The sequence below is a fragment of the Peromyscus leucopus genome, chromosome 16_21, assembly GCF_004664715.2.
Source record: "Peromyscus leucopus breed LL Stock chromosome 16_21, UCI_PerLeu_2.1, whole genome shotgun sequence".
Classification (NCBI taxonomy): domain Eukaryota; kingdom Metazoa; phylum Chordata; class Mammalia; order Rodentia; family Cricetidae; genus Peromyscus; species Peromyscus leucopus.
This window is the reverse complement of record NC_051084.1, coordinates 35,663,009-35,686,731: the sequence shown is the minus strand read 5'-3', so window position 1 is coordinate 35,686,731 and position 23,723 is coordinate 35,663,009.

Here is a 23,723-nt window from a genome sequence, read left to right as displayed (position 1 = left end):
CTGTGATGGTCATCTCGGGCCACTCGGCTAGCCATCTCATGTCCCTGTCTGGGGCATCCATGAAGTGCTTGATAATCAGAGGGCCACGTGTCACTATTTGGAACCTCAGGTTCCTCATCTGTAAACCAGGAATAATAAATGCCTGCTCAGCTTGTTGCTGGAGCAATGTCAGCGCCCTCAAGAAAGAGTGTGTAAACTCCAGAGTGCCATGCACCTGTGTGAGAGGTGGGTCCCACCCCCGAGACTCCTGCAGCCACACCTGACGCTGTCTGTGCAGGTTTCTTTTTCACCGTAGTTAGGTTTCCATGGGAACAACGTAGCTTCTCCCCTTCATTGGAGCTTTGCCAGAGAGGCCACTCCAGGGATCCAGCAAGCTTCAGTGGTTTTGCTCTGGGCTGGCTGAGGGACTTTGGACAAGGTGCCTCGGTTCTCCCTGAGCTGGAAGCTGGGCAACCTTACTGGTCTCCTGGTTCTGGAGCGCCACCCAAATTAGCCCACAGCTCTGTGCCTCAGTTTCCCACTTGTCCGAGTGTCATTATGATGTCTGTTCCATATGCCGTGAGAATTAGCAGTTGACTGTGTGACACATCTCTCTCAGAGTCAGGATGACATGTGGTGACTACAGATGTTATTATTCACAGTGACAAAGTTACAACAGTACCCAGCGTTGTCGGCATGGCTCAGTGCATAAGGGCACTTGCTTGATGACCTGAGTTCTATTCCCAGAGCCCACATAGTACAGGGAGGAGAACTGATTCCCTTATGTTGTCCTCTGACCTCTACACACACGCTGTGGAACATGCACACCCACATACAGAATGAACCAATAAATGGGGGAAACTCCCGTTATTCAGTGAGGGACTTCATACATACTTTCCATGCAAGAACCATGTGATGAGGTTGATGTGAGTTTGGTACTCTGGTTTCGAAGCTCAGAACTCCTGGGCCTTATACCTGCCCTAGGCTTTGAAGAAACAGCATGGCATCTGAGGATCAGGGAGCTGAAGTTCAAGGTGATGGGACCAGGACAGGAGGGGAGAGAGGGTTCCTTGGCTGGCCCTTGGTTTTGTGCCCTTTCCCCACTTCAAGAATCCTTTTCCTAGGGGACCAAGGCACACAGGTACAGGAAGGCTAGGCCATACCCAGACAGTGGTCATTGTTGTTGTTTTGAAGAGAGTGGCATCCTGGATGTGGTCCTGGGAATTTCCTTGAAGGATATATATACAGTTTTCAGGGGTTAGCCCTGGTGGTCCCCTCCCCTGGGACCCAGGGTGGGAGAAGGGTAAGTGGCAAGCAGCGTCTGTGACCCATGGTCTCCCTGAGGTGTGAGTTCAGAGATGAAGCATGTTGTCGCAGAGACAGAAGGCTAACACAAGCAGAAGTCTATGAGAATGGCTTGAGTGGCTAGGGAGATAACATGGTGCATGAAGTGTATACACCCAAGTGTGAGGACTGGAGTCTGGCTCCTCAGGGCCCACACACAGCCAGGCATGGGGGTTCTCATCTGTAACCCCAGCATTCCCACAGTGAGCTGGGAGAAGACAGACAGGATCATCCCCAAGAGTCAGAGGCCCAGGTGGCCGGGAGTGTCCAGCTGTGAACAGGCCCTGCCTCAGACAAGGTGGAGAATGAGGACAGACACATAAGGTTGTCCTCTGACCTTCACAGGCCTGTGTCGACACTCATACCCAAACACACACATGAGCACATACACACATGCATGCCTACACATACACACCATATACACCAATACATTAAAATGTTTTTAAAAATAGCTTGGCATAGACATGGGACCAGTCCTCTCATTTTTCAACCACAGGATAATCTTGTTACCAGAAGATAAATGCTTCAAAGCCTAACAGAAATTCAGGTTAATACCACAAACATAGATATGAAAATCTTTAATGAAAGTTTATATGAAATACTTTTAAACACTAATACATCATGAGCGAATGAGGCATATCCCAGAAACGCAAGATTAGCAAACCACTTCAAAATCAGTCAATGGTGTGCCATGCGGGAACTAAACTGAAAAATAAAATTGTGTGGTCATCTCAACAGATGCAGGGGGAAAAAAAGTTTAAAATAAAAAACGTAGCAAGCAGTCTAGGAATAGAAAGCAATCAATAAACTGTAACGTGTGTGAGAGAGTTGAAGTTCTGAGCTTAGAAAAAGTAAGAATGTGAAAAGACCATAGATGTGGAAAGAGTGTTTGAAAGGACGTGGACACTGGCGGTCCAGTTTTATAAATGGGCAAAATACTTGGACAACAGAATACCGTGGACAAAGAGTCCAGTTTTATAGATGGGCGAAATACTTGGACATTCACTAAACACGCACAGAGAACCCAGCACTTGGGAGACAGAAGCAGGGGGATGGCTGCAAGACCAAGGCCAGCCTGAGCCACATAGGGGGTTGTTCTAAGTCAGCCGGGACTACACAGTGAGACTCCATCTCAAAACACAAAAAGGCGAAAACAACAAAGATGTTACCAGTGGCAGGTAAATTAAGCTACCATAAGTTAGGAGCAGACGCTTATTAAAACAGCAAATGAGCCGGGCGTGGTGGCGCACACCTTTAATCCCAGCACTTGGGAGGCAGAGGCAGGTGGATCTTTGTGAGTTCGAGGCCAGCCTGGGCTACCAAGTGAGCTCCAGGAAAGGCGCAAAGCTACACAGAGAAACCCTGTCTCGAAAAAAACAAAAAACAAAAAAACAAGAAAAACAAAAAACAAAAACAAACAAACAAAAAAAAAACAGCAAATGAACATTAAAATGACAAACACGGCAAGTGTCGGGGTGCGGCTGGAACAGGGCTAGTGGCGGGGGGAGAAGATGGGACAGGTCCTCCAGAAAACAGTGACCCAGTTTTCAATATGTCAGTAACGCCCTGTACAGTCCGGCCTGCCCGCTCCCAACCTGGCACCCTCCTAAACCTGTAACCGCAGCACTTGGGAGCAGGAGTCGGAGGATGATGAGTTCGAAGTCAGTCTGGGTTACACAGATTCTGTCTCAGCGCTGCTTCCCTGGATAACTAAAACAAGAAAAGGGGACAGCCTGGGCTAAGCCTGTATCTATCAGATGGCAGAATCTGTGTAAGGCACGTTCAAATGTGTTCTCTCAGACGCTCTCAGATTTGTTCACAACCGAGAAAACCGAAGTCCACAGAATGGGCATCACTCAGAGAGGCACAGCAGGACCTGCAGGTCTGATGGGCGCCGTCTTCCCCATGCCGCAAGGCTGCCCGTGTCCAGCCCTCTACGGCAATTTCACTTGGGCTGGAGGAGACTCTGAATTTGACTCCTTGTGTTCACTTCTGACTCCGGTGTGTCAACAGAGGTGACCCCTGTGTCAAGTCCAGGGCAGAATATGGGATGGCTAAAGGATAATAGATCGGAAGGATCCTAAGGAGCTTCAAGTGCCAGACAAGCAGGAGGGGAAATTAGAAATCCGCTGCTCTTTATCATGTGACCTGGTGGACTGGAGATGCACACCTGGCTGTGATATTAATGATGTTAATAAGGACACCGGCACTGCCCGCCAGGCCCTGTACATCTGTGTTCATTCAAAATATCCTCTGTGATTCTCACATCTCTTTGTGAGCTCAACATCTTACACCCCGGTGTACAGATGGGTAAACTGAGGCAGGGAGCTGCTGTGTTTGATTAGCTGAGGTCAGCGAACAGGTGTTTGTGGTGGTGGCAGGGGGAGTCTCAATCTGCCAGTCCAAGCCTAGGCCTGTTAGTACTAGACCAACTGCTGGGTGTAATTCATTCTATCTATCTATCTATCTATCTATCTATCTATCTATCTATCTATCTATCTAGTCTGTCTCTCTTTCTTCTATGTCTCTCCTTTTCTCTGTCTCGTCTCTCTCTTTCTCCTCTCTGTCTCCCTCTCTGTCTCTCTCTCCTTTTTAAAATGTGTGCATGTGGAGGCCGGAGATCAACCCTGGTGCCATCCATCTTGCTTTTTGAGACAGGGTCCTGGAGATCAGTGAAGCGTCTGGGCTGGCTAGCCAGCGGGCCCCAAGGCTATTTCCACCTCCCCACCGTGGGGATGCAAGTGTGCCACCATCTACAGCTTTTGGCATGGGCTCCATGGTTGGAGCCAAGTCCTCACACTTGTGGAGCAGACATTCACTGACTGAGACATCTCTCTGGGCCTAGTCTTTGTCTTGGGGTTCCCACCAGCATCCGGATGACCCTAGGGAGCCTTCAGCTGGGTGGGCCATAGGCTCTGGGAGAACCCATCTTTTCTAGCTGCTGGCTGTGTGGCCCTGGGAGAGGAGTCCCTGCCTCATTTCCCCATCTTCACTTGGGGTGCTTTGCCACCCTAGTGTGGTGATGGGGTTAAGGCCTTCAGTGGAAGGGCCAGCTTAGAGTCTGGTGTACCATCCTGGCTCCTGAGCTGTACCCCAGTGTCTCCCTTGGGTCAGAATCCAGTAAGTGGGGCTGGGGGACTGACTTTTCCCACCTGGGCTGCAATGGAAGGTCACCTGTGGACTCCAGTGCCAGCATTTCAAAAGACCACCCTTCACACAGGCAAGCAAGAAGGGCTCTCACCCCTGTGGGTGAGTGTGTACCCCGACTATCTGGCTGGGTGGCCAGTGTGGTAGAGGTCTCAGTCTCCATGAGAGACGACAGTTATGGGGCCTGTCTTGTCTCCCCACAACCTTCCAGCCCTGCCACAGCTGACCCCTCTTCTCTGCAGCCTCCTCGTCCTGGCTGGCCATGCCGGTTATGAGGAACGGGACAGTCACATGCACATCTCACTGCACATCTGGGCAGGCTGCACCCCCACGGCCACAAATGGGCATCGTGGCACCCAGCTCTTGAGTTTACTCTCTTCTCATTTCCCTCTGCTCTTCTCTGCAAGCTGGGCACACCCCTGCCTCAGCCCTCAGGGCCTTCTTTCCCATGTCACACCTGGCCTGCAGAGGCCTGCCAGCTCTCAACCTCTCTCCTCCTGTCCTCCCCTCCACGGCCCTGTACTGACTGGGCTTGGAGGTCATGGATGGCTCCCTCTTTCCTCTAGCTCTTAATGGAATGCCTGTGTATTCTCCCTCCATCATACAAACGCTGCTGTTTCCAGGAAGCATTTCCTGGTACCCCAGGCTGGACCATCCTGTTTCGACCTCACGTCCTTCTTTCCCTGTTCTCTGGCTTCTTCATCTCCCTCTCCAAGCTCGGCCCAGTCAAGGATAGTGGCAGCTGGACCCCTTTCATCCATGCCTCTTCCGATTCCTTGGGCATCTTTCAATTTTTTTCTATTTTTTTTTAAGTTTTATTTTTTTGAGACAGGGTCTTAGGTAGCCCAGGCTAACATGAAATTTGCTGTGTAGGTGAGGATGACCTTGTACTCCTGATCCTCCTGCCTCTATCTCCTAAATGCTGGGATTACAGGCGTGTACCACCATGCTCAGAGTATGTGGTACTCGGGATCTAGGGGGTTTTATGTAAGTATAGCAGCAATCTATCAACCGAGCTCCACCTCTCGCCCCTTGTGTGTCTCTTAAGGGTGGTCCAGACCAAATCCAGGAAGCCTACAGGACTTGCTTCCACCAGGACCAGCTCCCCAGACCCTTGCTTGATACATGGACATGCAAAAGACCAGAGAAAAGAGGTGGCCTCCCAACATCATGTGATTGATAACCCACAGACTATGGAAACAATTTCGGGTTAAAATTTTTTAATCATCTTTGAGAACAAGGGAAAGAAAATGAACAACCTCGGGACGTGTAAAAGAATGCACCCTTCCTGCCGCAGGGATGCAATATGTGGAGGATGCAAAGATTTATGTCTGAAGATGCTCATCACGGCCTTGTTTATGAGGCCGAAAGCCCGGAAACAGCTCAGAGGGCCAACCCAGAGATTGGTTAAATAAATTATGGGTCCTCTGTGTGATGGAATACCATACAGCCATTAAAAATGATGGCCCAGTAAAAGAATATTTTAATGACACAGGAAAATGTTCACAAGATATTAAAAAAAAAGGGCTGGAATAGCATGGTTTGTATGCCCATGACTTTGCTACAACAGTGATTTAAAAAGGGAAGCCCAAAGCCTCTGAGGTTATTTACAATGTCGGTTCACTGCCTCTGAGACATCGGCCTCATTAATTCCTGGTCCTACTTGGCATAGTAGGAAGCACAGGAATTTAATGTGTGAAGGCCATTTGGAGTGCAGCCTGTGCCACTTACGAGTTGGATAGCCTTGGGGCTCTGGGCCTCACTTTTCCTCATCTGTAAGATGGGTGTAACAGTCCTGTTGGCATGGTGTTGATGGATATTAAATGATGGGGGGAGGGGGGAGGGGTGGGGAGAGAATGACTGAGAGACTGGAGCTCCTCTCTGAGAGACCCCTCCTTCCCTTCCCCCTCCCCCTCTGATCTTGGTTGTATTCTGAGCCAATTATGGTCCTTTTTCCTTACTGGCCCTCCAGGCAGGACCAGTGACTTTATTCCCTCCACCAGGGAGGGAGGTGGGTCTCACTGAGGGAGATGACCCGCCGGGAACCATGCAGTGGGCAGACCCTAGCCTGGCTTTTCAAACAGTCGCTCCTCCCCAGCAGCCTCCAGACTTACAAGTGACTCAGGACGTGGGCTGGGGGACTGGGAGGGGGGCTGGGTTTGGGCACTGGGAACCCCTGGTCTTCATTCTCTCTCTGTGCCAAGTTTTTTTGGTTTTTTTTTTCCTGCTCAGACTGTATTTTAGAGGCTGTGTGTCCTCTGTCCGCCCGTCCTCCTTCCTCCTTATCCTTTTCCTCCTCTCTCCTCTCCCCCTTTCTTCTGTAGGCAGATGGGCAGATAAAGCATGGACGGAAAGACTGGGATGGGGGAGTCAGAGTCACAGCCTGTGGAGGGTCTGATACCTCATAGAGGGCTGGACCCTGGGAGGGTGACAGCCCTTCCACATGACGAAGCTTACTTGTGACTCGGCGGGGTAGGCCACGCCTGTGCTATGCTGCATCTCCTCTCAGCCTCCTTCCTCCCTGGCTCCCCCCCCCCCACACACACACCATGAGGTGTTCCTGCAGACATGTTCCCTCAGTACATCTTGTGGCCTAGATCCTTGCCTCAGGCTCTGCTTCCATGGTCCGGGACATGAGACAGGCGGGAACCCTGGTGTGCCTTTTCTAAAGATAGCTCGCCAACACTACACGTGCAGTCTCTGTGCTTAAATAGAACGCCTTTCAAGCATATTATTTTTAGAGAGAGAAAATAGATTGAACGCACCAGGAAGTGTACTACAGACAGGGTAGAAAGCAGGGTAAGAGACATGCTCTTGGGTAGGCGTGGTGCTCGCTTCCTGACGAGGCGCCTGGTGGCCAAGACTAGGTCTGATGGTGTGTGTATGCTGCACAGGAAGAGGGCTCCTCCCCAACTCCGGCATGGTGTGCTCCAGGCAGATGCCAGCAGAGGCCAGGAGGCTGGCCATGTCTGAACCCCTTACCTAGACAGCTCCCTGGGGGCCACGCCTGGAAGCTTCCCCAAGAGCCCAAAGATAGCCGTGTGGTCACAGGTCTATCATGACCATGAGATATCCTCATCACCTCAGCCTCTTCCAGGAAGCCCACAGGGAATTCTCCATCCTCTGAGCTACCCTGACCCACCCACCCAATGGCCAGCACATTTGGTGGCTTGATGATGAGTAGCTAGGACAGGTGCTTGGGGATTGGGATGCTCTGGGGTTCTGTGGGATGCTGAAGACGTAAACTCCCTCAGGGTGGGGTGGCTTGAGTCATCCGACACCGGACCACTTCTTAGTGGCTCCCTCAGGTGACAGGGCAGGCACCACTGCACATTATCCTGTGACCACATCTCTTGCCTCGCCGGTGGAATGTCTGCAGGTCTCACTTTCTGCTTAACCCAGTGCCCAGGACAGGGCCTGGCATATCGAAGCTGCTCAATAAACACTGTAGACTGGGAGAACCTTGGGAAGCGGCCGCGATGACGCTAAAGGTGGAGGTCGGAGGCTATCTGTGGCTCCGAGGTCCCAGGGCTCTGGCTGACAAGCCCACGGGCAGTGGCTGTCATCACTGACGTCATGGCAGAGAATGAGGAACTGCCTCCAGGTAACACGGCTTCCAGTCCAAGACAACTGTTCTCAACCTGTGGGTCGTGACCCCCTTGGGGGGTCAAACAACCCTTTCACAAGGGTCGAATATCAGATAACCAACCTATTAGATATTTCTATTACAATTTGTAACAGTAGCAAAATTACAGTTAGGGAGTAGCAACGAAATAGTTTCATGGTTGGAGGTCACCACAACATGAGGAACTGTAATAAGGGGTGGCAGCATTAGGAAAGTTGAGAATGCTGGTCCAGAAGGATTCAAGAGGGAATCTGTCTTACCAGTCCATAGTACCTTTCCAGAATTCCCTTTGGGCACCCACCCACCCTTATTGTTCCTGGTCCCTAGGGCAGGGCCAGTTCAGGCACTTGCTGTCACATGGTAAGTGGGGAATGACCTCCCTCTGTCTACTCTGGGGACAGACCTGAGCCAGACCTAAGCTGACCAATCAGACATCCCTGTGACAACGCAGCTCCTCCCACAGGGCGTGGCCAGGGTAGATGGGTGGGAAGAGGTGATTTCATCCAAAGCCTTGGCGAGCTAGGGTGGGCACGTAAATTTAACGAGGACAATTTATCGGTGAAAGAACAAGAATAAGGACACCCAGTGTGATGCATTCACTTGAGGCCACCCTGTCTCCACTCCAGCATGGGGGCAGAGGGTGGGGGGAGGTGCACACCTGTGGAGGGGAAGAGTGTGCTAGAGACACCTGTGGTCCACAGCCCAGGCAAGGAGCACATGCCGCCCCCGTGGATGGTCTTGATCACTCTGCTACCCTGTCTTCCTGGGGGGAGGGGAGGGGACACTCTCCAACACCAGGTCATTGCCAACATGCTGGGTTTTGTTTCTGTGATTTCTTCAGATATCGATTTCCCAAGTCTGACTTCTAACCTCCTGTGGGTCCTACAGCCTTCTGTAAGGTTATTTAATTTTTAAATACTTTTTAAGTGGTGTCGGAGGTTGAACCTAGAGCCCTGCACATGCCAGTGCCCTACCGTTGAGCTACACACCCAGCCCTATTCCTTTCCGTTAGTGTGGGTGTCTGTTCCTCATAATCAGAAACTCCAAAGGGCCTGCAATTGTGATCATCCCCTTAACCAGTCAGGAAACCGAGGCTCCAGGAAGTTTTGACCCTCTCAGTTCAGGCCACACAGGTGAGCAGTGGCCTGCAGAGGCAAGTCTGGGCATCAGCAGTGTGCCAAAGTGGTCTATTATCAATCCGTGGGCGGGACCAAGCCAGGGATGGACCCGGGCTTTCTGGGACTCTCCAGCTACACCTAGATGGTGCTAGCTATGAACTTGTCTGTCTGTTAGCCATTACTGCTAGCTGCCCTATTACAGTGGTCAACAACCAGTGTGTGGATGTGAGGTGGGGAGAGAGAATCCCTGCTTACTCAGAAAACAGGTCGATGCAGGGTTTGCTGGGGGAGGTGACCTGAGCAGGCTTACTGAAAACACAGAGAGGCCCCAGGATACTGAGTGGGACAGGAGCTAGAAACCGGCTGTGGGCTGGGGGCAGAAGCTTGTAAGGTATGGGGAGCCAGGAGCAGAGGGGGCTTCCGGTCAGTCTGGCTACAGGGCAGGTTTGGATTACAGCAGAATGCAGGGCACATCTGCTTCCTTCATCTCTCTGTTCCACCCAGGGCTGCAAGCTCTGACCCCTACTAGAGCATCTTCAGACTGTCACAGTCTCTCTGTGCGGCCCCAACATCCGCCATCCATCACTTGCTAAAAAAAAAAAAAAAAAAAAAAAAAAAAATCCCTGCATTTCTCCAATAGGCAATAGGCACTTTGGGGGGAATTGCCTAGTTATGATCCAATTACACAATAATTACATTGGGATGGCTTTGTAAGTATAGCATTAATTACCTTTGATAGCCCCATACATCATCACTCTGAGGACGATCAGGAGATAAGGTAGGTGGAGCCAGAGGATGGACCTGAGAAGCCGTTAGTAGATCTGGAAGCAGGGGGCCTGAGAGGGAGGGAGTGGGGTGTGTGTGGTCTCTAGCCACTCTGCTGATCCCCAGGATGAGTGTGATCTTCAGATCAGTTGTCTGGCCAGTCAAGAATGAGAGTCAAGAATCATCATTACGAGAAGCCCCTTCTACATGGCAGCAGAGTTTTGGCATTTGGCATTGGGGAAAGCTAAGACTAAGTCGCTCGCACTATGTTGGGGAAGTGAAGGGCGGTAGATCTTAGAGCTTCCTGACTCCCTGGTCGTGCCACTCAGAAGGAACAAAGGAAATGGTAAAATTCCTTTAAATAATATATTTTAGTTAATCTTATTTAATCTTGTGCATCCAAATGATTAGTTCTAAATGAATCAATGTCAGAAGTATTATAGAGGGACTGGGGAGAGGGCTCAGTCAGTGACATGCTTGCAATATAAGGATGAGGACCTGAGTTAACCCCTCCAGAACCCAAGGAACAATCCAGGCATGGTGGCAGTCTCCTGAAATCCCAGTGCTGGGGAGGCAGAGACTGGAGGATCCTGGGCTCGCTGGCCAGACAGTCTAAACTAATTGATGAGCTCTAGGCTGGTGAGAAACCCTACCTCAAAGGCCAAGATAGACAACTTCTAAGTAATGACAGCCTGCACCAACCACTGACCTGCACATACACATACACACTCCACACATACAGAGACACATACACATCATACACACATAGACACACACACATCATACACAGGCATACAGATGCATGCATGCAAACAGATATGGACACACACATGCACAGACACATAGATGCACACATAGATACACACACATAAATAGACACATGCAGAGATACATACACACCGTACATATACAGACACAAACAGGCACATACAGACACAGACATACACATACACAGGCAGACACACATCATACATACACAGATACACACATAGACACATACACATAAACAAACACACATACATGGGCATACACACAGACACAGATCATACACATACAGACAGGCATGCACATAGGTACACACACGTCATACCCATGCAGACACATGCACATTAAAATAGAGTCCATATTACATTATTTTTAGTGAAACTTTGAAATCTGGTGTACATCATTTTGTGTGTGTAGATGTACGTGCTGGCATGTGTCTGCATGGGCTTGTGCATGTGAGTGTATGTGTGTAAGGCCAATGGTTGATATTGGATGTCTTCCTCCACCTGATGGCTTTTCACATTACTGAGGCAGGCTCTCTTGCTGATTCCAGCTAGTCTCATCAGCCCACTTGCCCCAGGGACCTCCTGTCTTCACCTCTCCAGCTCCGGGATTACGGGGGAGCCACCATACCCACCTGGCTTTTATGTGTCTGCTAGGAATCCAAACTCAGATTCTCACACTTGTGTAGCAGGCACTTTATCCATAGAGCCACCCCCAAGCCCTTTCCTGTGCGTCTGACATGTTCTAAGCACATCGTAGGCAGGTGCCTGTCGTTATTGCAGGTGCCCCAGAATATGGAACTAACAAATGCCAAGGACTTTTCTTCAACCCTAAAGTCTGTTTCCTGACTGTCCCTCTCCTCAGGACAATCTTTCCTCCAGCGTGTTGGAGGAAGGCTTCACAGATGTCTCCAACTGTCCAAGCAAATCTGGGGCCCTAAAGTCCTGTAGGTTGAACACATCCAACCCTGCCTCGCGTCCTGTCTTCTGTCAGTGAAAACGGAGCAGGAATCCAGCCTCCCCAGCAGTGCGGCCCAGGACTTGTCTGCCCCTCCCTTCACCACAGTCCAGGGAAAGGAGAGACATGCTAGGGTGACAGGCTGCTGGTGACCGGTGACGGGTGATACGATGTCTGCTGCCTCGTTCTGAGTGTCCTGGACTTTCTGTGGCCCTCACAAGAAAGCTCTTTAGTCCTACCCCGGGGCTCTGCCTGGACCAACCTGTGGCTTCCTTCTCTTGCTCACTCCTCACCATTCTCCAGATCGCAACTCTCTAACCTTCTTCTGGCTTCTAGAAGCTTCCTGGCCCTCTCTTTCTTGAGACCTCTGCACCTGCTTCCCTCCGCTGGCATGCTCTTGGTACTTTTCTTCCCATGGGTCCAGCTCCTTCTTTTTCTAATCTCCCCTCAGACGGCTCCTCCTCAGAGGGCTTCTCTGGCCTCCTATTGGAGTTGTGCCCATTTCCACCCCCCACTCCCAATCCCCACCCCCTTTACCAGATCCTTCTTCAACCTCTTCCCAGGTAGTTCCTAGGCTTCTCTTATTGCATGTTTTTATTTTTATTTGAGACAGGGTCTCCTGTAGCCTTGAACCCATCATGTAGCCAAAGATCCCCTTGAACCTCAGATCCATCTTTGTTCACTTCCAAGTACTGGAATCGTAGACACACACGCATCACCACACTCAGTTTGTACAGTGCTGGGAACTGGACCAGGGCTTGGTCATGCTGGGCAATCACCATACCAGCTGAGCTGCACCTCTAGCTCTTGCTTTTGCTTTGGAGACAAGGTTTTGCTGTGTAGCTCAAACCGGTTTAAACTTGTGGTCTTCCTACCTTAGCCTCTGAGTGCTGGAATTACAGGGATGTGTCATGGTCACTGTGCCCAACTTTGCAAAACTCTTTATCACCGGGCTCCAAACCCCATACAATCAGGGCTGTGGCCCTTGTCATTCAGAGGTGTTTCTGGTACTCTGTACCAGTATCTGTTCAGCTCTTGCTTCCCCACAGTGGGTGGTCTGTGTGTTCCCCAGGCAGAGGGTCTGTCCCCTGGGTTTCAGGCTCCCTGTCAAGTGCACCATGAACAGTAACCAAGGTAGCTGTTGTTGCCTCCTGCTCTGCCTGGTCACTTAGGGCCACACAATAGGTAGGAGGTAGAGGAGAACCCACAAAGTAGGTGGGGAGATGAAAGGGACCAAGCAGAGCCTTTGGGGTGACCGTGAGTGAGATAGAAGTGTCAGGAGGGGGGGGGCTTGGACAACGGTGGGCAGGGCTTAGAGTGCCCAACCCCTGCTGGACCCCAATCTGGTTCTCTCTGCCTAGCCTTCTGGTGCCCTCATGAGCACAGCTTGTCCTTCCCCAGGCTTGGGGTAGGGTCACATTGGCCCTCTTTGATGCCCTCAAAGAATCACTGCTTAACGGTGTCAGTGAACTCTGTGGGCTCCCTATAGGTGGCGCTGTGTTGTGGAGTAATAGTTAAAGATGTCTTACAGTCTTTTCTGCTGTGGAACATTTGTTTAATGATGCGAAGATGTGCTGCCTTCTTTTATGTGGCATTTGTTTAACTCTGTGAAGCTGTGTTACTGTGCCTGCCTAAAACACAGATTGGTCTAATAAAGAGCCAAATGGCCAATAGCGAGGCAGGAGAAAGGGTAGGTGGGGCTACCAGGCAGGGAGAAAAAATAGGAGGAGGAGAAGAAAGGGGGAGGAGCAAGAAATGGAGAAGGAGAGGAGTGCACCAGGGGCCAACCACCCAGCCACACAGCCAGTCACAGAGTAAGAAGGGAAGAAAAAGATATAGAGAATAAAGAAAGGTGAAAAGCCCAGAGGCAAAATGTAGTTAAAGAGAAACAGGATAATTTAAGTTAGAAAAGCTGGCTAGAAACAAGCCAAGCTAAGGCTGGACATTTACAAATAAGAATAAGTCTCTGTGTATTTATTTGGGTGGCAGGCTCCCAAGGAGTAAGGAGTAAAACAAAACAAAACAAAACCAAAAAACTACAGAGCTGTGATAGCTGTATTCCATTAGGCCCAGCCCAATGACTCAGTGGGAGCCTGAAGGTACCCAGTGTGAGTGAGCATATGGAGCCTGAGGATTGCCCCCTCTTATCGGGGCAAAATACTCTACATACAAAATAATCTTTAAAAAAAAAATAGTCATTTCATAGGATCTATCGTGGCTGCACACAGACACACCACAAACTGTGTCCTGCTCCTGGGTGCAACCTGAAATAAGTATGTATGGATGTTCAAGAAGAGAATGGCCAGAGCTGAGAGTGGAACCACCCAGACATCTGCCCCAGAGAGAATGGGTGAACCACTGTGGACAGCTCAGCCATTCCATGGCCACTAAGAAGAGGAGGCTGTGACAGCATTTCTCAACATGGCTGGATCTCAATCCAGTCCTGAGCTAGAGAAGCCAGACCCAGAAGAATGCATCTATGTGACCCAGTTTGCCGAGGTTAAAAGCGGGCAAAAATGACCACTGGTGGCCGAAATCGCATGATCTCAATAGACATAGAAAACGCTTTCAACAGAGCTCATCAATCACTCGTGATAGAAGCCCTGAAGAAATGGGAATAGAAGCAGCCTCAACATGATGAAGGTTCTATATTATACCGCGAGGGGGAAGCATGAAGCATTCCCTGTAAATTGGGAGTGAGGTCAGAGTGTCTCATGCCTCCACTCTTGGTATAGGTGCTCCAAGCCTCCACTGCAGCGATAAGACATGAGAAAGAAAAGAGGCTGAATTAGGGAAGGATGGAGTCAGTGTCTCTATTCACTGCTAACATGAGCACTAAATGTTGGGAAGCTATTTCTGAGTCTACTTGTATCTTGAAGAGAGACTTTTGAGAGCCAGCAAGATGGCTCAGTGGGTAAAGGCACTTGCCACCAACCTCAGTGACTTGAAGGAGAGAACTGACTCTGGCAGGTTGCCCTCTGACCTCCATGGGAGTGCACCCACACACTAAATCAAATCACTGGAAACCCAGCTGACTCCCCAAGGTTAGTGAAGTCATGGGCCTTGGAGGAGAAGCTACAGCCACCACTTTACCAAGTCAGGACAATCCCCGACTGGATTCTGAGTATCGGTCCTTATACCCACAGATGAGTGCAGTTCTCAGCCCTCTTCAGGGAAACGTCTCTTTGCAACAAATGCAGACCATGATAGAGAAGCACAGCCAGTCAAAATGCCAAGAAGTGGGGTCCAGTCCCAGTGCGTACATATACAAAGTGCTCCTGTACCCATGGCTTAGGGTACATTGCAGAAGAGGGGGCGGAGAGACTGGAAGAGCCAGAGGACAGGGGAGTTTGCTGTGAGACTGTGTCTTCTAGGAACGTCAGAAGCTTTATACACATAATGTCTCACCAGCATGACCTCCCATATGTGAGCCGAACAAAGACAACACTAATAGATGTGCCAAAGTGGACAGGGAAAGACCGTGAAGCCTCAACCCTACACAAAGAACTACAGGCAACTAAGAAATAGTCTTCCCCAGGGAAGAGCACACCAATTAGTTCTCCAATACCAAATGGCCAGCCCTGAAAACATATGAGTAGCATTATACATATTGAGCATATTATAGTTAGAAATATATATGTATATATATACATCTATATATACACATGTGCATGTAGCAACAATTAATGAAGAAGAGGCCATGAATTTGAAAGAACAATGTTGCTGGAGAGCTTCTCTCCAGGTTCCACCAAGCCCCACAGTCCCACGATCCACGTATAAAATAATCATTCAGACGCTTATATTACTTACAAACTGTATGGCCGTGGCAGGCTTCTTGCTAACTGTTCTTTTATCTTAAATTAACCTATTTTTATAAATCTATACCTTGCCACATGGCTGGTGGCTTACCGGTGTCTTTACATGTTGCTTGTCCTGGCTGTGGCCGCAGTGTCTCTCCCTCCTTCTTCCTGTTTCCCCAATTCTCCTCTCTCTTTGTCCTGCCTATACTTCCTGCCTGGTCACTGGCCATCAGTGTTTTATTTATATAGAGTGATATCCACAGCAGAACAAGGAGTATATGGAAGGGTTTGGAGGGATAAAAGGGAAGGAGAAAGGATGTGATTATATTATAATCCCCCCCAAATGAAACAAAGTAACAGCCCCACCCCCACCCCAAAAATAAAATTTTTAAAGAGGGCTTTTGATTTGGCATAGACCTGGGGTTTTTGACTCATCCCATTCCGTTCTTGCTGAGCAGCTCAATCCTGTCCTTCAATTCTCCCCAATACTACAGGCCAACTTAACCAAAGTGCTGTAGGAGAAGCAATGAGCGTCAGGACCTATGAGAACATTATCTCTAACTCTGTGTGTTTGTGATGATCTTTCAAATGAAATCTAAAACGTACTTGCTCAAGAGGAGTCTGGTTCCCTTACCTGGACCTGCCGGAGCTAGCTCACCCCTGCAAGAGAGCCAGTTCAGCGCTTGGTGACTGGGAGCCAGTTGACATTAAGGCAGGAACATTTACACTGTCGAAGCCATGGCACATCACAAAGCAAGGGTCCCCTTTCGGTTCGCAGAGAGGCATGTACCACTGCTAGAGGCCCACAGATTTCCGGGATCTGTGGTGAAAACCAACAGGAGGGCCCCTTTGATAAGAGTTATTTTATGGGTGTGCATGTGCCCAAGTGTGTGTATGTGCCCCAGGTGCGTGTGGTTACCTGAAGAGGGCATCACACCCCCCAAAACTGAAGTTGTGAACTGTACACCCGGGTCCTCTGTAAGCGCAGTGGGGCTCTGAATGGCTGAGCCATCTCTGCAGCTGGGAGATTTCCCTTCCCAAGGCTGGGGCTAGTGTGTGTGCTGTCTGGTTTCATTTGTCCTCCTGGTCTCTACCTAGCCCTGGCTAGGAGTTCCCTCTGCTCTGGTATCGGAGTAGGGCCTTGAGGTTAGTCTAAATCGTGATTACCTGCAGGCTGGGAACGTTCTAGGATTCAGAAGTCTGGAAAAGAGTCCAGCATCTGAGGTGTCCTTTGTTTGTCTGGGTGCCCTGCCGCCAGTTCTCTGAATGAGACCTTGCCTGCATTGTACAACGTGTGTCTGCAGACCGGCTCCTCAAACAAACAAGGCTGCTAGGTTTCCTGCCTGGCATGCAAAATGTGGGTGCGGGAGTTGGGCAAAGGGCAGCAGCCGTGGCCCACATACCTCTCCTCCAAGACCCAGGCCTGGGAGGAAATAACACAAAATGGCTCCCCCTCCGCACCAACCTGGTAGAAGAGAACTGGCGTAGTGGTGGTGGTACACCTTTAACCCCGGCACTCAGAAGGCAGAGGCAGACGGATCTCTGTGAGTTCGGGGCCAGCCTGGTCTACAAAGCAAGTTCCAGAACAGCCAGGACTGTTACACAGAGAAATTCTATCTCGAAAAAGCCAGAGAGGAGAGAGGAGAGGGGAGAGGGGAGAGGGGAGAGGGGAGAGGGGAGAGGGGAGAGGGGAGAGGGGAGAGGGGAGAGGGGAGAGGGAGAGGGAGAGGGGAGAGGGGAGAGGGGAGAGGGGAGAGGGGAGAGGGAGAGAGAGAGAGAGAGAGAGAGAGAGAGAGAGAGAGAGAGAGAGAGAGAGAGAGAGAGACTGGTCCCTGCATGTTATTTACTTGACCTCTACAGAGGTGGCTGCAGTTGCCTCTGGTCGAATCCTGGCTTCCTGTGCCCACAGCCCTCCCTTCCTTGGGCCTCAGTTCACCTTTCTATGAAGTGAGACTATTGACTCTCAGCGAATGCCCCGGAACTAGTCCTTCGGGGGACAGCTCCCCAGTAGACAAGGCAGGAAGAACTTGGCTGTGTGTCATCTTGCTGGATCCCCAATTCTGCCCTGTCCTCTCTCACGGGTGACCTGGGAGACCGTGTCCTTCTCCATATGAGTTGAAAGATCTTCCAGGCTGACAGGGTGTTTGTCCGACCAGCGTGGTGGGAGTGACCCCACTGTGATGGCTACTCTTGGTTGTCAAGTTGACTAATATGTGGGATGAACTACAATCCGGAAATGGAGGGCACGCCTGGGATCCGGACCTTGAGGCTGGGTGACAACATGCCTTTGATCCAGACCTTGAGGCTGGATGACATGTGCCTTTAATCCAGACCTTGAGGTGGGAAGGCACACCTTTCATCTGGGCCATAGCTTCTGTTGGAAGCCTATGTAAGGACAATGGAAGGAGGAAGAGTTCATTCTTGGCCTGCTTACCCTCACCTTGTCAGCACATCCATTCCAGCTGAGACACCCGGTCCTGTGGAACTGAGCGGTTACCAGGTTCTTGGACTTTCTATTCACAATATCCATTGTTGGATTGCAGCCTATAAGCCATTCCAATAAATTACTGTACATACATACATACATACATACATACATATATTCATACACACATACATACACATATCTATATTCATTCCATAAGTTCTGTGACTCTAGAGAACCCTGACCCTTTCCGGAAACTCACACCAGGTAGTTAACTCACTTGCTCCAGGCCACATGCCTGCGGGCAGAAGAAGCATTCCTCTGGACTTTGCCAGGAGCAGCATCCTCAGGGAGTTACCAGTCGATTGCATATGGCTTGGATAGAAAGACCTCTCTGACATCACTCATAAGGTCCTTTGCCCTGAGTGGCCCCTAGCATTGTGGGACCTTTCCTGAGAGCCACTTCTACAGGATGGAGGCCCTAAAGGTCATGGTAAGAATGAGAGTAATGGACATGATGGGTGTGACAGACCCCCACCAGCTCCCTGTCAAGTATTCTCTCCAAATTGGGACCTTCTCCTGCAGACACGGGGCTCAGATGTGACAGCCAGCCTTTGGAATGTTCCGGGGGGCCTGCCGAGGTGGAGGGGGGAGGGGCTGGGGAGAGGCCTGCTTCGACCTTCTCGGAGCCCAGTGATGCCGCACTGGCCACACCCGGCCCGGCCACCTGATTTGCAGGATGAAAAGCAGCTCCAGGAAGCAGCCTCTCCCAAGCCGTCATTTGCCTCCTGTCTGAGGCTGGGCAGGGAGGGGAGTGATCTATTTTGCCACTCTGTACACAACCGGGGTGGGAACCCAGACATCACTGGGGGGGGGGAAGGTTGGGGAGGGGAGTTACACCCATCAGCTTCCCCTCCAGGAAGCCTCACCAGTGTGCTTCTCCTGGTGGAAGAATCAAGTCTCCTGCTCTTCAGTCTCCAAGCTTTGGTTATATTTGGTTAGAAGCACCCTGGCCACTTGGTGGCAAAACCGTTTAGATAGGTTCTTGGCCTTGGATTCTTCCCACAGATTCCCGTCAGAGGGGTCTGTTAGTGGATATAGAAAACAGACTGGTTGGATGAGCAAGCTCAGGATGTGTGGCATATACCTGGGGACAGAGCTTTGACCAACAGGTCCTGTGTGGACACTTACTGTATTCAAGGCATAATCTTAGGACTATGTGAACTCAATTGACTCCTAACCTCAGTGGGTAGTATTATTTTCCCATATCTCAGCTGGGGAAACTGAGGCTCAAGAAAGTTCACTACCTTGCCGCCTCATGTATCATGTCATGGTGTGAGGTGTAGACTTAGACAATTTACAGTTAGGGCCTGGCTCTGCCACCTGGGCAATTACTCCCATTCTCTGCCTCAGTTTCCCCAGGAGTCGAGTGTTCCCAGGAGGAAGGCTTGCCTCTCCCCAGGTTTCTGGGAAGATGATCAAAGGGGATAATGGACACGGATGCTCTCTGTAAATCACAGGGAGTTCTACAAATGTCAGGCATTAATGCGTGTTGACTCCAAGGCCCTCTCACAGCCCCTCTGGTCTTTAGAGGATGCGTTTCTTCTTGAAAACCAATCCCCACGGATGAGAACTGGCATTTTATAATCCCCTCCAAGCGCACCGGTGATTTGATGTCCACAAAAGACTTCTTTGGAGAATTCAATGACCTGATTAAAAAAGAAGTTGTAGGGCCAGGTGTCCATCTCTCCAAACACACTGGCCAAAGCCCCATCTCCAGTCAGTCTGTCCCAGGGGGGACGGAGTTCCTCCTTTATTCTTAGAAACACATTTCAAAATTACTAAATAATGGATAGACTTGAAAATGTAGACAGACAGGAACTTGAAAATTAAAATGTCTTTTAATATCCTGCTTCCCAGAGAGAACTGTTCTGAGCTGGGGTGACATTTTTGGACTTACTAAGTAGAACTAGACACCCAGAAAGGCCCAGCCCAGGGCCGCATTGCCTGACCCCAAGCAGAGTTGAGAAAGTAATATGTATGAAACATTGGCCAAGCCATGCCTAGTGGTACAGGCTTGACATCTCTGTTAGTTGGGAGCCTGAGGCCGGAGAGTTGAAAGTTCAAGACCAGTTTGGGCCACTTTGACCTGTCTCAATATAAAAAGTAAAGAATGGGCTAGGGGTGTGGGTGAGTGCTTGGCCAATATTCACATGGCCATAAGTTTAATGTCCTGTACTAAATAAACACACACAAACAAAACAACCATCCAACCAAGCAAGAAGACCACCCCATTTGATGGATGCATCCCAACTCTAATTATTTCTCTGACCAAAGTATATTTCTACGTTGTTTTTTAATTTTCAGCTAATAAATTAATACCTGCACACGATGAATAATTCACAGACTACTAAAGAGAACAGAATGAGACATGAACTTGCCTCCCACCCCTGCCTACCTTGCCCCTTGCCCCCATCTCTGCCCCTACCCATCATGCTCCTCTGAAGGGCTCCTGTTGTTCCTTCCATAGTCTTCCTAAAGATGGGGAAGGTCCATCCCCCTGCTGCATGGCTCGAAGTGTCCCAGTGTGGGGAAGCGTCAGCGACATTTGACCTGCTCTGTGCTACTACTGGACAGCCAGGTGTTCATTAACAGTACTTAGTAATCATACTCCAGGCCTTTCTTCCAGCACTCAGTGACAGGTTCTCTGGCTTGCTGATGCACACGTTTTAAAGGGTTTTATACCTCAAGCCAGGTGTGGTGGCTCCTGTCTGCAATCCAAGCATTTAGGAGGCTGAGTCAAAAGGGTCGTCACAGATTAAAGGCCAGCCTGGGCTACGTACCATGACCCAACAACTAGATCTCATTGTCTTGTTGTTCTACACCCTCAATGTGTCATAAGGACCCACATACAACTCAATACATTATGCTTCCTCTCATTTGAATTTGCAAGTCTTGGATTATTCATGATTTTTGATGATTTTTAAGAAGTTGCCTAATTAGGTGGGCGTGGCACATGCCTTTAATCCCCAGCACTTGGGAGGTAGAGGCAGGCAGATCTCTGAGTTCAAGGCCAGCCTGGTCTACAGAGTAAGTTCCAGGATAGCCGGGGCTGCACAGAGAAATACTGTCTTGAAGAAAAACAAATTTAAAAATAAAAAAGTTCCCTAGACTGTCAAGATCGTTCAGTGGGTGGAGGTGTTTGCTGTGCCAGCCTGGTGACCTGCGCTCGACCCCCAGAACCACACAAAGGCAGAAAGAGAGAGCAGCCTCCTCTACAGTGCTGTTCTCTGATTGCCAGAGTGTTCTGTGGCACACGGCACCCCGCCCACAATAGTAATATAAACAAATACAACTTTTCCTCCCAGTTCACAGCTGTGTGAATCCAGAGTTCCTAGCCCAGCCGTTCCCAGTGTTTGATGTGGGCGTCGTCTCTCAGGTGCTACAAACGCCTTGCCTGGTTGGCCATCCGCCATTGGACTTGCCGGAGTGCTCCTGGGAAGAAGCTGTGAGGTGTCTGGGTACGCGGACGCCCGATCTCACACGGTTCTGTCTCCTTGTTTGAGAAGCCAAGGGAGACACTGAAATTAAAAAGAGACAAGTGAGACCCACGACTAGCTTAAAGAAGAGGCTTCGATGGTAAGGCTGTGGAGCCTGTAAAGGGGTGACCCTGGCCGTTCTCTCTGGGCTCTAGGCAGAGCCCCCCTTTCCCGCACTGTGACTCTCGCCAACCCCAGCGGCTCACCCCGTGATCGCACGTACAGCCCCGAGGCCAGCACTTGGCTCGTGACAGGCACTCAGCACCCAGGGACTTGTCCACTCACCTGCTCACTAGATACCTATTTGAGTGTGGGTACGTGAGTGTCACATACTATTCTGGGTCCTCAGGACCCTGCTGAGAACAGGCACATGCCCCTGTCCTAGGGTACAGATGACTTGTGGAGAAGGGGGAATTGTGACTGCCCCTACGGTGGAGAAGGAACTGGATCATGGGACAAAACTCACGGCTCTGACTTCTTTACCAGGGATGCCTGGTGTGACAAGGATGACTCCCTCAGATTTGAGGAAACACATCCCGTGGGCCTTCTGGGAGCACTCAAGACACCCTGGGGGTTACTCACTGCTGCCCCTTCCAAGCCCAGGAACTTCCAGGGGGACCCGGGCCAGAAAGGGAATGCTCACCAGTCGGCAGAAGATGAAGTGTTCCAGCGGGAGCATCGAAACCAGGCTAAGCACCACCCACAGGACTGCCCCACCACTGGCATCCTTCCATCAGGGCTAGGTTAAATACCAGCCCAGGGGGAAGGAGGGACACCTTTTCTGGGCATCTCCTGGCCTCGTGGCTGATGTGTACGCGTCATTTGGGTCTCCAGACCGTGCTTCATCTGTACTGGTGAGATAGGCAGACACAGTCTCTCCTTTAGGAGGACTTGCCAGTCACTCTTTACCAACCAGGCTAAGATCAGGCTCTCTGCTCAGCCTCTCCTTGGAGGGAGAAAGGTGGTTAAGAGAACTGAGGTGTCTAATGCAGATACACAGGTGGACACTTCAACATTTGAATTTGGGGTGGCATTTTGCTTCTAGTCTCCCCTAAGCCATGTCATATATATATTGACTGACTATCATGCATCCTATGCTGCCCTCACATGTGCTATGTAGCTGGTGTTGACTTTGAACTTCTGATCCTCCTGCCCCGATTCCAAAGTGCTGCAGTTAGAAGCATGGACCACCATAACCAGTTTACCAGATGCTAGGGACTGAACCAGGGCTTTGCGTTCAATGTACCTAAGCGCTCTACCAACTGAATAATGTCGCCCGTCTCTGGTCCCATCTCTGAACACCCCACACTGGGGATCCCATGTTGGTGTAAGTTTTGGTATGCACACCCAAGCCACAGCAGCAGCCTTCAAAGTCCAAGTCTCCAAAGTTGCATGCTCTGTACCCCCATGGAGAAGGGACTGTGTAGCATCCACATGGTCTACCTGTGTGCCTCCCAAGGATGCTCTGACCCTTCCTGTAGGGGAACTCTTTTCTACCCAGCACTTGCCTTACTCTAACTTACCTAGACTCCATGTCCTCCTAAGGTCCAAAGCCCCCCTGGGACTGGGACTATGTGTCATTTCTTTTATCATGCAGATACCAGGTATTTATCAAGTCTCTCTGCAGAGTACCTTGTGTGTAGGTTCTCGGTAGACCACAATAAGTAAGGATCCATCCCTATTCTTACTAAGACTTTAGCTTTAGGAAAAGAAAGACATGATCCCATGAATACGCTCTTGTTTACCCCTGGGTTCGCGCTAGGAAGAATGCCATGAAGGTCTGAGGGCCAGCACCAGGTAGGACCCACAGACTCTCAGAGATCAGGGGAGGCTTCCTGGAGGAGGTGGTTCAGGTGCTGCTGAAGGACTGGGAAAGGTTGTCTAGGGCAGTGGGAGTAGGTGTGGGAAGAAATCACAGTTCTAGGTAACTCTGCCCCACGTGGCCTGCACCATAAGGTGCTTCCTGCTGATTCTAGATATGCACCCCACCTTTGACACCAGGGTGGGTGACCTCATAAGAAAGGTGTTCTGACCCGGGGGTCTGTAAGGCCTGTTTGTCCTGTCTGGTGGCAGGGAGGGTAGCCTCCCGTGTGGCTGATGGGGTCTGATGTGACACCACCCCTGTACACGGACAGGAGCTGTCAGGAGGGCTGAGAACAGGGCCTCTGGACTCTCTTGGTACAGGAAGCCTGGCTCAGTCTCAGAGCCTCAGCCTGGCGGGTGAGGAATCGGATGAAGAAGGAGGCCTGGGAGGTT